At 47.2% G+C, this 12,173-nt stretch overlaps 1 protein-coding gene across 9 annotated transcripts in view; it reads right to left on the reverse strand.

Moving 5' to 3' along the window:
* The window catches only part of RBM4 (RNA binding motif protein 4), a 32,389-nt gene extending 31,427 nt beyond the window's left edge, over nt 1-962 (reverse strand). For 2 of the 9 annotated variants that reach the window (XR_010141670.1, XM_024254587.3), the window contains exon 1: nt 725-917. The gene's annotated coding sequence lies outside the window, so the exon portion shown is untranslated. 9 annotated transcript variants of the gene reach the window in all.
* Between the last annotated feature and the right edge of the window lie 11,211 nt (nt 963-12,173).

The following is a 12,173-nucleotide window of genomic DNA, read 5'->3' on the forward strand; positions in this document are numbered from 1 at the left end:
TTAGTAGACAAAGGGTTTGATAAGAACCGATACCTTCCAACAGAAATGGGCATGAAAGACAGTATATGAAGAAATGGGGGTACTGGGCTTTTCTATCCACTAGGACAACAGAAAACAAAAGTCAACTAGGCTTGCTGACTGCCTGCCTGAAATTATCAACAGGCTTTTTCCTCACGTAGGAACCAAAGCAGCCATCATTTCCGGGAAAATGGGCCTTGTAATAGCTACATTTGAGTTTCCTTTGGAAGTAGTGAACGCGCGACTCGGATCAGACAGCGAGGAGTGGAAGATAAAGGAAGTACTGGAGTGGGGAACGCCTCTCTCGGGGCACCGTCCTAGCTCCTGCCGAACACTGAAATGCGTGGCCGCGGAAGAGAGCTTCAGATTCATTAACCAGACGATGTCTCACGGCCCGAGAAATTCCCGAAACGGGGATGTAACTGGCAGGTATAAGGGAAAGGGGGTTATCCCAGTGGAAATCTCGAGGCTTCCAAGAGCAGCCACGTCGGGCGCGGGACAGGGTGGGCGAAAAAAAGCAAGGTATTCTCAGGGGGCGGTGGGGGAAGGGCTGCTCCCGGCTTACCGCGCAATGCCGAGGACCGAGGTCGGCTCTCAGTGACGGGTGTGGAGGCTGCGAACCTACCAGGACACGCCCGAAGCCCAAGGGAGTGAGGTAAGATTTCACAGAGTACAAGAAAGGCAGTGGAAGGGCTCGGAGTCTCACCCGCACAGAAACCAGCAGGGCCTCCTCCTCGCGGCGCGGACGCTTCTGACAAAACGCTAAAATGGCGGCGGCCGCAGCAGTGGCTCTGGGTAGAGGGGGGAGGTGAGACTACAACCGGATTGGCCACTCAAGAAAGTAAAAGGCCGGCGTTCCCGCAGATCCTCTTCCTGATTGGTTACCACGGACGCCAATTACCTAAGAGGCCGGCAAGAGGTGGAAACGTCTGTAACCTCGGAGCTTTTATGCGAAAGCCAATGGGCACCAACCTCGCGAAGCCGAACTCGCTGATTGGGCAAGAGATCAGCGTGAGGGCGGACCTACAAACGTGGGCTTCGCCGGCGGGGTGCGGCCCGCCATTAGGCGGAGCGAGGTAGAGCCCTGGGGTAGCAGTCTTTAGCTTCATGGCGCCAACTTCGTTAAGCTTCCACATTTCGCCACCTCCACGTGCACAGCCAGACGGTATTCTGTGCTCCATTTCGCCGTTCACTCTAGGTGTCTCCCTCTAACCTCCCAAGCACCACCCCCCTCGCGGCCAGGACTCTGTGGAAATAGCTTATGCAGGCACATGCCAGGGAAGAAAAACAACGAAGACCCCCACCACCCCACCCACCCACCACCACCTCAGGAAACCAACCTTCTCCTTGGGCCAGTAGTCCACACTGTAGCCTTGAGAGTCCCGGAGCTCCCCCAAAATCAAACCTCTCACAGGTGGTGAAATGACCTCTGTAATGGCCTTCCAGAAGTAGGCCCGGCAGGAGGTTGCACTGTCCAGGAGACGCTGAGGACAAGTTCCCTCTGGGAACCAGCCTCCCAGGGTCCGCGATGAAGAAACCTTTCTGTGACCATGGAGATTGAAAGTATACCCCGACCCCACCCTGAGAAAAAACTGGAGCAGCAAAGGTTTTTTTGTTTTATTTTATTGGGCGCCATCAGCCAGAGCTGTTTTAATCCCCTAGAACCGACTTTAGAGGAAAGAGCTTAGTCACAACCAGCTGTAAACAAAATACAAAGTAACATTCTCCAGAGGGTCCAGCTGCTGCCTCGTTTTCTCTAATCCTTAGGCTGCTTCATATTCATTAAGCAAGCAACTTTAGTCAAGACCCTTTGCAAAGCAGCTTTTGAAAAGGGTTAAAAGGTGGAGTGCAGGGACTGGATGGAAGAACTTATAACACGAACAAAACAGGCTAAAAGCAGTGCAGAGTTTATGAGGAAAGGGATCATCAGGAGTGAAGATGACACAAGTACCACACACCACCATCCAAAGCAGCTTCTTCACCACCACCCCCGCCCCAAAAAGAGAAAGGTTTCATAAAGAGAAAGGTGAAGTCAGAGTTTGAGGGGGGAAAAAAAAAAAAGTGGGTTTTAAAACCCAACACGAGGGCCGGGTGCGGTGGCTCACGCCTGTAATCCCAGCACTCTGGGAAGCCGAGGCGGGCGGATCACCTGAGGTCAGGAGTTCAAGACCAGCCTAGCCAACATGGTGAAACCCATCTCTACTAAAAATACAAAAATTAGCCGAACATGGTGGCAGGCCCCTGTAATCCCTGCTACTCAGGAGGCTGAGGCAGGAGAATCGCTTGAACCCGGGAGGCAGAGGTTGCAGTGAGGCAAGACTGTGCCAGTGCACTCTGGCCTGGACAAGAGTGAAACTAAAAAAAAAAACCCAACATGATTCAGGAATCTGACTGCAGAAAAGTGGTCAATAATTTATCCTAGGGTAGAAAAAGGTAGGGAACTAAAAAAAGAAAATATAACATTTACAGATGTGTTGGTCACTAATCTTGTCCACTTCATTGTGGATTCTGATGCACCTCTGAGCCTGTGTAAAGGCCACGGGATCAGTGATGAAGAAAATCAATTTCGTCTCAGCTGCCACGTGCCCTTCAGAGGTGGCCAGCATTAGAAGGTAACGCATATGGTATAGAAATCCTCTCATCTCCTTCAGTTAGATCTCTTGTCTCAACATGTTTGGCGATAAAACTTCCTTCCAAAATACCAAAGTATAACAAGGATCAACTCATTGTAAGTAATAATCTCTCCAGATTGAAGGAGACTGGGAACATAAATCTCAGGATCACAGTTCAAGCCCAGTGTGCAGACATCAAAACTACTAACCACCTCTGCATGCAGCCCAAAACCTAATTACTTGATTTGACCTCTGAAACCCAACTAGGTCTAGTTAGCTATGTAACATTTTACTACAAGCTCATCCTGAATGAACCACATTAAATAATCTCCCTGCCTTTTTTTGAGACAGTTCTTGCAATGTCACCCAGACTGGAGTACAGTGGCACTATCCATAGCTCATTGCAGCCTGGAACTCCTCAGCCTCCCAAGTAGCTGGGACTACAGGTGTCTGCCACCAGGCCTCGCTATTTTTTTAATTTATTATAGAGACAAACTCTTTGTTGCCCAGACTGGTCTGAAATGCCTGCGCTCAAAAGCAATCCTCTCGGCCAGGCACGGTGGCTCACGCCTGTAATCCCAGCACTTTGGGAGGCCGAGGTGGGCAGATCACCTGAGGTTAGGAGTTCGAAACCAGCCTGTCCAACATGGTGAAACCCTGTCTCTACTAAAAATACAAAAAAATTAACCAGGCATGGTGGCACGCGCCTGTAATCCCAGTTACCAGGAAGGCTGAGGCAGGAGAATTGCTTGAACCCTGGGGGCGGAGGTTGCAGTGAGCTGAGATCACGCCACTGCACTCCAGCCTGGGCAACAGAGTGAGACTCCGTCTCAAAAACAAACAAAACCCACAAAACTATGGCAATTGTAACATATAATAAGCAAGGATGATGAGAATAATACTTGGGGTGGTTTAATTTAGAAAAAAGGCTGGATAATAGCCAATAAATTTCCTGCTTTTTTTTTTTAAGAGACCAAGTCATGCTGTCACCCAGGCTGGAGTGCGGTGTCACAATCACAGGTCACTAAAGCCTTGATCTCCCGGGCTCAAGTGTTTCTCCTGTCTCTGCCTCCCAAGTAGCTGGGATTACAGGTGTGTGCTACCACACATGGCTAACTTTTTTTTAATTTTTGGGAGATGAGGTCTGTATGTTGCTCAGGCTGGTCTTGAACTCCTGGGCGCAAAAATAATCCTCCCACCTCAGCCTCTCAAAAGTGTTGAGATTACAGGCCTGAGATTACATGCCCAGACTTGGCTTTAATTTTTTTTTTTTTGACATGGAGTCTCACTCTGTCGCCAAGGCTGGAGTGCAGTGGTGCAATCTCGGCCTCCCAGGTTCAAGCGATTCTCCTGCCTCGGCCTCCCAAGTAGCTGGAATTACAGGCGCAGACTTCCACAGCTGGCTAATTTTTGTATTTTTAGTAGAGACGGAGTTTCACCATGTTGGTCAGGCTGGTCTCCTGACCTCATGATCCGCCCACCTTGGCCTCCCAAAGTGTTGAGATTACAGGCGTGAGCCACCGCGTCTGGCCTCGTTTTTTTTTTTTTTTTTTTAAGGCAACTGAAATAAATTCAAGTGGCCAGGCTCACGCCTGTAATCCCAGCACTTTGGGAGGCTGAGGCAGGTGGATTACCTGAGGTCCAGAGTTCGATACCAGCCTGACCAACATGGAGAAACCCTGTCTCTACTAAAAATACAAAATTAGCCGGACGTGGTGGCGCATGCCTGTAATCCCAGCTACTCCGAAGCCTGAGGCAGGAAAATGGCTTGAACCCGGGAGGCGGAGGTTGCTGTGAGCCGAGATCGCCCCATTGCACTCCAGCCTGGGCTACAAATCGCGCCACTGCACTCCAGCCTGGGCTACAAGAGCGAAACTCCATCTCAAAAAAAAAAAAAAGAAAGAAATTCAAACTCCTCTCCTTGCACCGTAAGACCTTACCCCAATCTGGTTCTTGCCGGAATTTCCCAATATGTTTCTAACAACCACCGCCCTTGACCACCAACTGTGCTCCCTTCAGACATACTGGCCTTATCCCAAGCTCATTTAGACTAGAATATTCTTTATTCAGGTTCTTACACTGGCCACCAATCTAAAAACATCACCCACCCCAACCCTAACCTTGGAACTCTATCCTATGACTCCATGTTGTCTTTCTGAATACTTACTACCACTTGAAATCCTATACTTATTCTAAAAAAGCGTATTATTAATTCTATATTATATCCTCAGTGTTAGAACTGTACTTGGCACATGGTAAGACCCTCAAATATTTGTTGACTAAGTTAACAAGTAAATGAATGAATGTATGAGTTAACTTCTTGATAGCCAAAAGGAGGGAAATGACTTCGGATCTTCAGTCACTATCAGGTTAAAAACCTGGACACTTATCAGTACTGAAAACATACACCTTTACTCATCACCTAGTACATGTTCCAGTCTTCCTCAAACAGAAAAGCAGGTACCCAACAGCCAGAGGTAACCCAAGCTAACAGATTTTGATCACCACTTTGACAACTGGAACAAAATGAAGCTTTAGGTAGAGAAGTTTGTAGTTCAAGTGTCTTCATACTGATATACACCTACCTGTATTTTACTGAGTACTACAGGAACTTAATGCTTACCCCTTAAAAAAAAAAAAAAATTTTTAACTAAAAGGCCAATTAGTCTGGGCGCAGTGGCTCATGCCTGTAATCCCATCACTTTGGGAGGCCGAGATGGGCAGATCACCTGAGGTCGGGAGTTCGGGACCAGCCTGACCAACATGGAGAAACCTCGTCTCTACTAAAAAAAAAAAAAAAAAAAAAAAAAAAAAAAGGCCGGGTGTGGTGGCTCACACCTGTAATCCCAGCACTTTGGGAGGCCGAGGTGGGCGGATCACGAGGTCAGGAGATCGAGACTATCCTTGGCTAACATGGTGAAACCCCGTCTCTACTAAAAATACAAAAAATTAGCCGGGCGAGGTGGCGGGCGCCTGTAGTCCCAGCTACTCGGGAGGCTGAAGCAGGAGAATGGCGTGAACCCCGGGGGGCAGAGCCTGCAGTGAGCCGAGATCGCGCCACTGCATTCCAGCCTGGGCGACAGCGAGACTCCATCTCAAAAAAAAAAAAAAAAAAAAAAAACAAAATTAGCCGGGCGTGGTGGCGCATGCCTGTAATCCCAGCTACTAGGGAGTCTGAGTCAGGGAGAATCATTTGAACCCAGGAGGTGTAAGTTGCAGTGAGCCGAGATCACACCACTACACTCCAGCCTGGGCAACAAGAGCAAAACTCTGTCTCAAAAAAATAAATAAATAAATAAATAAAGGCCAATTAAAGAGATCTGATCCAAATCCTCTGCCTTACCAGCTCAACTACAAAGAATGACATCAAAAGAGATGTTTTATTTATTTATTTGAGAAGGAGTTTTGCACTTGTTGCCCAGGCTGGAGTGCAATGGCACTACCTCGGCTCACAGAAAACCTCTACCTCCGGGATTCAAGGGATTCTCCTGCCTCAGCCTCCTAAGTAGCTGAAATTACAGGCATGCGCCACCACGCCTGGCTAATTTTGTATATTTAGTAAAAGAGAGGTTTTGCCATGCTGGCCAGGCTGGTGTCGAACTCCAGACCTCTGGTGATCCACCCGCCTCAGCCTCCCAAAGTGCTGGAATTACAGGCGTTAGCCACCATACCTGGCAAAAGGGATGTTTTAAAACCATCTTGTTGGTAGGGCACGGTGTCTCATGCCTGTAATCCCGGCACTTTGGGACGTCAAGGTGGGTGGAGTTCAAGGCCAGCCTGGGCAACATGGAGAAACCGTCTCTATTAAAAATACAAAAAACTTAGCTGGGTGTGGTGGTGCACACCTGTAGTTCCAGCCACTTGGGAGGCTGAGGTGGGAAAATCACCTGAGCTCAGGAGGCAGAGGCTGCAGTGAGCCAAGATCATGCCACTGCACTCCATCCAGCCTCAGCAACCAGAGAGGCCATCTGAAAAAATTAAAATAAGTAAATAAAAGCACCTTGTCTGGAATACGTTAGATGCTATTTTGGTGATTCTTAATTTGCTGACTAGGCTACCAAGCTCCTCAGAGGTAAAGTGACTTGTCCAGTCATCTAGAAAGCTGACATTTTTTCAGAGCCAAGAATAAATATGTAATCTGGCTGCCAATCTTCAATAAAAAGGGCAGTGTACACAGAAATATAACTGAGAAATAAGAGATGAGACTCTTGGAAATGAGGGACAAATACAAATTTAGGGGTAAACACTGGTGACAGTGAAAACTACTTAGACATAAAAATGCAATCTGTATGAGTTTTTTTTTCTTTTTTTAAGATGCAGTCTCACTCTGCCGCCCAGGCTGGAGTACAGCGCCTCAATCTTGGCTCACTGCAACCTCTGCCTCCCAGGTTCAAGCGATTCTTATGCCTCAGCCTCCCGAGCAGCTGGGATTACAGGCACACGCCACCATGCCTGGCTAATTTTTTGTATTTTTAGTACAGATAGGGTTTCACCATGTTGGCCAGGCTGGTCTTGCACTCCTGACCTCAGGTGATCTGCCTGCCTCAGCCTCCCAAAGTGCTGGGATTACAGGCGTGAGCCACCATGCCCAGTCCAATCTGAGTTTTACAGGCTCAAGGACAAGTATGTAACTTAAACATCTTAATATAACTTATACATCTAATAAATAACTCTGGCTCCTGGTCCAGAAATGAGTTACAGTTCTGCTAAGAGTGCAAACTAAAAATCCAGTATTCTCCAAGGACGTTCAATGCGAATCAGGCAGAAGGCTTCCTAGGCCTCCAATCCTACAGCCAATGACAACCTCTTGGCCTTCCTTAATGTCTTTGAAAGTCCCCTACACTATGAATAACCTTTCTTCTCCCTATCCACAAGAATTGCTCCCAGGACACAAAATAGTATTGCTAGAGACTGGAGGTGGCCAAAATTGATGTGGTACAGTAGCCAAATCACTTCTAGGTACCGCTAATTAAAATATTCACTGCCTTCACTATTAAAAGTATGTGCTGCACTCACACCTATATCCAAAATCTTTGGATCAGCTGTGTGCTGCTCTACTAGGCCATCCCAGTGTCCCCAGAATGTTCTAACTCATTTATATGAGATGGCTAACATTTCATGAGAAGTGACTATATACATGTGTCACATGTTCTCATTTGGCTCTCCCAACAGACGTATAGCATAACGATTATAAACAAAGCCCTAGATGGTTCCAATGTCTGGTTCAGTTCCTTGAGCCACCAACTTTGTAGCCATTTGATCTTAAGAATGGCCAGGCATGGTGGCTCACACCCGTAATCCCAGCACTCTGAGAGGCTGAGTGGGAGGATCATTTGAGGTCAGGAGTTCGAGACCAGCCTGGCCAATATGGTAAAACCCCATCTCTACTAAAAAGAGAAAAATTAGCTGGGTGTAGTGGTGCATCCCTGTAGTCCTAGCTACTCAGGAGGCTGAGGCAGAATTGCTTGAACCCAGGAGGAGGTTGCAGTGAGCCAGTATCACACCACTGCACTCCTCCCTGAGTGATACAAGACTCCGTATCAAAAAAAAAAAAAAAAGAATAGTCACTTAACCAACAGCCTCAACTCCCACATTTCCAACATAGGTTTAGAAATAGCTAATGTTGGCCGGGCGCAGTGGCTCACGCCTGTAATCCCAGCACTTTGGGAGGCCAAGGCGGGCGGATCACGAGGTCAGGAGATCGAGACCATCCTAGCTAACACGGTGAAACCCCATCTCTACCAAAAATACAAAAATTAGCCAGGCGAGGTGGCGGGCACCTGTAGTCCCAGCTACTCGGGAGGCTGAGGCAGGAGAATGGCATGAACCTGGGAGGCGGAGCTTGTAGTGAGCAGACATCGCACCACTGCACTCCAGCCTGGGCGACAGAGCAAGACTCCGTCTCAAAAAAAAAAAAAAAGAAATAGCTAATGTTGGCAGAGCATGGTGGCTCACACCTGCAATCCCAGCACTTTGGGAGGCCAAGGCAAGTGGATCACCTGAGGTCAGGAGTTCAAGACCAGCCTGGCCAACATAGTGAAATCCTGTCTCTACTAAAAATACAAAAATTAGCTGGGCATGGTAGCGGGCGCCTGTAATCCCATCTACTCAAGAGGCTGAGGCAGGAGAATCACTTGAACCCAGGAGGCAGAGGCTGCAGTGAGCTGAAATCACGCCACTGTACTCCTGCCTGGGCAACAAGAGCAAGACTCCATCTTAAAAAAAGAAATAGCTAACGCATGTGAGTTGCTATGAAGATTAATATAATTGTGTTGGCTACACTAATATAAATTTAGTTTGTTGTATTAATATATTTAATTTATTGTAGTTAGTTATTATCCTCATTTTATAGGTAACAAAACAGAGGCAGCGTTCCTAGTATGTCCAAGATCACACAGCCAAGAAGAGGGAGAGCCAGGATTCAAATTCAGGAAACCTCCTGTAGTCCCAGCTACTTGGGAGCCTGAGGTAGGAAGATCACTTGAGCCATGTGTTCAAGTGTAGCCTAGGCAACATAGTGAGACCCTCTTTAAAAAAAAAAAAATTAAAAAAAACTTAAACTGATTAAAGAGACAACAGTCACTCTTGTCTATACCAAGTCAGTTTACTTTTTTGTTGTTGCTTTTATGTTTTTCTCAGACGGGGTTTCACTCTTGCCCAGGCTGGAGTGCAGTGGCATGATCTTAGCTCACTGCAAACTCCACCTCCCAGGCTCAAGAGATCCTCCAGCCTCAAGAGATCCTCCAGCCTCAGCTGGACTACAGGCACTACTGGTATGTACCACCACGGCCGGCTAGTTTTTTATTTTTTGTAGAGATGAAGTTTACCCATGTAGCCCAGGCTGGTCTTGAACTCCTGGACTCAAAAGGATCCGAACACCCCAGCCTCCCAAAGTGCTAGGATTACAAACGTGAGCCATGACACCTGCCCCAAGTCGGTTTTTAAATCAAATCATTTCTCCAAAAAATTTAACTACCTGGGATTACTGCCACATCTTCTCCCTCCTTACCTACCATTTGCCTATCAATAATTATTCATATAAACTCGCTCACTGAGGTAGGTCCTGCCTCCCAGACAATAAATCCCTCAAGGTCAGCCCAAAGCCTGCCTCAGCTAGCTGAGCAAGGCATTTGTTTGTTTGTTTATTTATCTGAGACAGGGTCTTGCTGTGTCATACAGGCTGAAGTGCAGTGGCATGACCATAGTTCACTATAACCTCCAACTCCTGAGTTCAAGCAATCCTCTTGCTTCAGCCTCTCAAGTGGCTAGGACTACAGGTGCATGCCACCACAGCTGGCATTTTTTTTTTTTTTTTTTGGTAGAGACAAGGTCTCACTGTATTGCCAAAGCTGGTCTCAAAATCCTGGCCTCTAGCAATCCTCCTGCCTCAGCTTCCCAAAGCGCTGGGAATTACAGGTGTGAGCTATCACACCTGGCCACATTTGAAGCACTACAGACAGATACATATGATTTAAATCTAGACAAGAAACCCAGCTTTAAGAATTATTTTCTGGAAAACTATAGACTTTGACCCTTTATGACCTTCCAAAGGTACCTATAGATTGTAAAATTCAGTTTTCCATCTGTTACATAGTATACGAGGTCCATACATCCAGTAAATCTGTTTTCATGATGGCCTCATCCATCCCATGATGTCCACCTATTTGGCTTAGTAGGACAATATGCCTGGAGGACCAACCGTCTGTGCAGACTGTGGCAGAATTTAAGTGATGGGTATGACTAGAACGGTAGCCTACCTGGATAGGCTGAACCCCTCAGTGATAGTCCCATTACCTCCATTACGAGACGGTCTCAAGCCCATCATGCACACAATTTAAAACAAGGTCCAAACCTCAGAAGAGGGCAGGCTGACAAGGCTAAAAGCCTCTAGATGGTCTTGTTCCAGGAATAAGCCAACTAAAACTTCTCCAATGAAGGCCAAGTTGTAGACGTGATAGGTGGGGAAGTTGAATAATCTGAAGATAGAGAGTCCATTTTTCCAAAACACACATTCAATGTCTGTCCTCCCATTCACTCAACCCAACTTTCCCCAAGTTATAGAACTTGAAATCAGCAATCCACAAAGCAAAGAAGCAGGCTATAGGAGTAACACAGGTGGCATAATTAAAATAAAAGAGGGGAGGGAGATTTTAAAACAATCTGCAAGAGAAAAATGACAAATGATTTGGCTTTGTAGCTCCTTCTAGCTTGAGCAGTTAGGAGCCTGAGGGCTGAGGCAGCAGGGGCAGCAGGACCTAAAGATGACAAGCAGGCAGAGCTCATCTGGGCCAGGTCACTTTCAAGAGCTGGGGCTGCGACAGAGAACATCACCACTGGCCCTGAGAGCATATTTAGCTGTTTTTTGCAGGAACCAAGGGTTGAGACAGTGGCAGAACCCTCACTGGAGAAAAAGGAAGACGACAGAAAGCCACACTGACAAAGAAAAATTGCAAATACACAGGCCACAATCATAACCCTACCATCAACCCTCAATTTTCCAGGGTAATAACCAAAGGTAGGCTTATTAACTTGGCCCTCACACCCCATCACCACGCAGAGAACAAGAAACTTATCAAAATCCTCCTCCCATTCTTTCCCAGTCCTGCAAAGAAATAAAAAGGAGCAGCTAAGCACCTGAAAGCAAAGCAGTGAGCAGAAAGAGAAGCAAGGGAAAGAGCCATGGCCCCAGTACTCCCTGAGATTACCCCAGTTAGCATCCACAAGTAAGAACTCACGGTCATAAGATCGAATGCTTTTGCACCATGGCAAAAGGGAAGAGGACATCTAGGGCAAGATATTCTGTCACAGGCAAGTTCACATGAAGCCAGTGAAGGAGGCAGAAGATAACCCACCTGACCTCCACTTGACTGACACGTACACCTCCCCAAAGTCGCCTTGCCCCAGTAGGCTCCCAAATCGAGTCTTTAAAGCCCCTTTTCCCAAAGGAGCATCAGTAAGTTCTCCCATTATCATCCCACTCAACCAGTCTTCCATTTACCCATCATTAAGCCCAAGCCTCCATTTTGTCCCTGGTTGGAAATGTCATATTTTTTGCCCAGATCCTCAATCCCCAGCCCTACAATAAAAGCATAGAAAGAGTCCTCAATTCCCCACCCAACCCTAGCATCCCTATTTGGTTAAGCTTGCACCCCACCCCTTCCCAGATTCTATACCTTCAAATATAAACCCAGCGAGAGGACATCTGAAAACCCTAACAGATAGGGATAGGCAAAGGAGTCTCCGGTGACTATAATGGCAGGGGTTGGCAGGACACAGGAGGATGCTCCATGGTACAGCTCAACAGGCAAAATACGAGCTCTATGGCCAGAATGCCCCATACCTGCTTTAAGTTTTCTCTGCCCTTCCTTATTCCAACCATAGGGCAGTATCAGGCAATGCCATTACCCCCACTCCACTACTGGTTCCTTTCTGGGTCCCAGCCACAGCACTCATTCGAGCCTACTGCCTAAAGGATCTACTAGCCTGTAAATACCACGGCAGCCCCTTCCCCACTTCCTGAGAGGCCAAACCCCAGAACCATCC

Source organism: Pongo abelii, chromosome 9 (genome assembly GCF_028885655.2).
Source record: "Pongo abelii isolate AG06213 chromosome 9, NHGRI_mPonAbe1-v2.0_pri, whole genome shotgun sequence".
In the NCBI taxonomy this organism is placed as follows: Eukaryota; Metazoa; Chordata; class Mammalia; order Primates; family Hominidae; genus Pongo; species Pongo abelii.